Source organism: Penaeus chinensis, chromosome 4 (assembly GCF_019202785.1).
Source record: "Penaeus chinensis breed Huanghai No. 1 chromosome 4, ASM1920278v2, whole genome shotgun sequence".
Classification (NCBI taxonomy): Eukaryota; Metazoa; Arthropoda; class Malacostraca; order Decapoda; family Penaeidae; genus Penaeus; species Penaeus chinensis.
In genome coordinates this window covers 40,804,525-40,807,024 of record NC_061822.1, presented here as the reverse complement: position 1 = coordinate 40,807,024, position 2,500 = coordinate 40,804,525, and the positions used below count along the sequence as shown (strand labels likewise).

Genomic DNA, 2,500 nt, shown 5'->3' with positions numbered 1-2,500 from the left:
CTCTCTCTCTCTCTCTCTCTCTCTCTCTCTCTCTCTCTCTCTCTCTCTCTCTCTCTCTCTCTCTCTCTCTCTCTCTCTCTCTCTCTCTCTCTCTCTCTCTCTCTCTCTCTCTCTCTCTCTCTCTCTCTCTCTCTCTCTCTCTCTCTCTCTCTCTCTCTCTCTCTCTCTCTCTCTCTCTCTCTCTCTCTCTCTCTCTAATAATAATAATGATAATACTACTACTAATGATAATAATGATAACAATAATGACAACGATAACTGCAATGAAGGTGATATTAATATTAATGATAATAATAATAAAAATAATAATAATAATTATAATAATAATAATAATAATGAAAATAATAGCAATATTAATGACAACTATACTAATGATAATGATGACAACAATAATAATAATAATAGTAATAATGATGATAACAATAATAATAATAATAACATCAACAATAACAACAATAATAAGAATAAGAATAGGAATAATAACGATACTAACAGTCACAACAAGAACAATAATAATGACAACAATGATATAATAATAATAACAATGATAATGATAGTAATAATAACGATGACAAATATAATAATGATGATAATAATAGCAGTAATAATAATAATGGCATTAGTAATAATAATGATAGTAACAATACTACTACCAATAATTATAAAAATAATAGTAATAATAATAATAGTAATCATCATGTTAATAGCAATAACTCACCTGTGCAGATGGACGCGATGCTGCTAATCACAATGTTTAGGAATATTCCGATGACGCCGTTGTAGCAGTAGGACAGGTCGTATATGGTGTGGCTGTATGTTCGGGAAGGAATGGAATTGGATGAAAAGCGGGGAATAAGCAGTGGAAAGGGAAAGCAGTGGACAAAAAGGGAAACGAGCAGAAATGTCATCGTAAGACTTTTCAAGGCGATATGTCGTTTTCTCGCCGTGAGATCGCGCTCGAGCGAGCAGTCAAAGCGCAGGCATTTTTACGACGAGGAATTGAGGGTCGGAGTCTAGTGCTCTAACCCCTGGTCCATCGCGGCAGTCATATATATATATGTGTATATATATATGTATATATATATATATATATATATAGAGAGAGAGAGAGAGAGAGAGAGAAATAATAGCATGGTTGCAGAACAAAACGAGGAGACGTGTCTAGGATAATAAAAGCAGCAACTACGGCTCTAAAAATAACATCAATTATGAAAATCGCTACAAAACTGGGATAAAGATAAATAAAAATATTTATAATATTAGCTGCAACTACGCCTCTGAATATAACAACAGTGATAGCAACAAAACTGGGCTATTAATAAAGCTACATAAAAATCCACTTACTGAGGTAGAGCTTCTGTGTCATTAAGTGAGGTAATAAGGGTGGCATTGAGAGTCGCAGGTAACGTGGCGTTGAATGGGGAAACGGGCGTGGTCAAGAGATCCTCTGCTGCGCATGCGTCCACCGACAGCGGGAGGCGCACGGGAGACTTCCCGCCTACCACGAACTGCCCAAGGCCGATCCACAGGTTGAACACAGACGACAGAATCAGGCCTATAAATGCGCCCTTGGGGTGGAGGCATGAAAGACAATAAACAACTTCTCAGAAGATATGAGATTATTATATCTATCGGAATTACGTATTTGCATGTTATTTGTATATATGTATTCTAAATGTAGCCTTCGTTTTCTACTTCTCTCTCTCTCTCTCTCTCTCTCTCTCTCTCTCTCTCTCTCTCTCTCTCTCTCTCTCTCTCTCTCTCTCTATCTCTCTCTCTCTCCTCCACTCCTTCTCTCCTTTCTCCCTCTGTACCTTCCCTCCTCCTCCTCTCTGTCTTCTCCCTTCACCTCCCTCTTCCCTCGTACCTTCGGGCTGACCCAGGGAGTGAAGATGCCGACAAAGAAGAGCCCGCACAGAGGGCCTCCGATCGCGCCGTCGATGGCGTAGATCACGTGGTTGATGGTTCCCAGATTCCCGACCAAGAACGCCATTGCGACGCCGACCAGCCCCATTATGGCAGCTGGGAGAGGTAAGGTAAATCCAGGTAAAGAAGTAATATAAGACGAGGGAATAAAATTGGGGAAACTGATGTGATAAATGACAAAGTAACAAGAGAACAATTCAGGTAAAATTTGATAAAACAAGGTAATCTAATAGGATAATACGGGAAAATTGGATAAAAGATAAGCACAGCTAAAGAAACAAGATGGAATTATATACGATAATATATAGTTTAAAAAATTCAGAGGTAATATATTAGAATTAGATGAAGACAGTACACAAAGACCAGACTGCCTCTTTCACTGTTAATATTAAAATTAAAATCACCGTCAATATCATTATTAGGCTGGGTTAGCCCTGACAACAATCTTCGTATTAATTTACTCTCGAAATTCAATCAAAGGTTACTTCAGGTAGACTCAATACTAGTTGTGATCGTTGAAACTTCAGTTCAGTATAGCAGCATTCTGCCCCTATATTCATCACTAATCCTGTAA

The 2,500-nt window shown here is 38.0% G+C and overlaps 1 long non-coding RNA gene across 1 annotated transcript in view; it reads right to left on the bottom strand.

The window, feature by feature from the left end:
• LOC125047938 overlaps positions 1–1,470 on the bottom strand; it is a 4,123-nt gene extending 2,653 nt beyond the window's left edge. The window contains exons 1-2 of the long non-coding RNA XR_007116778.1: positions 1,345–1,470; positions 719–810 (exon numbers count right to left, since the gene is read on the bottom strand). This is a non-coding gene — a long non-coding RNA (uncharacterized LOC125047938). The remainder of the gene's footprint in view (positions 1–718; positions 811–1,344) is intronic.
• Positions 1,471–2,500: the final 1,030 nt, after the last annotated feature.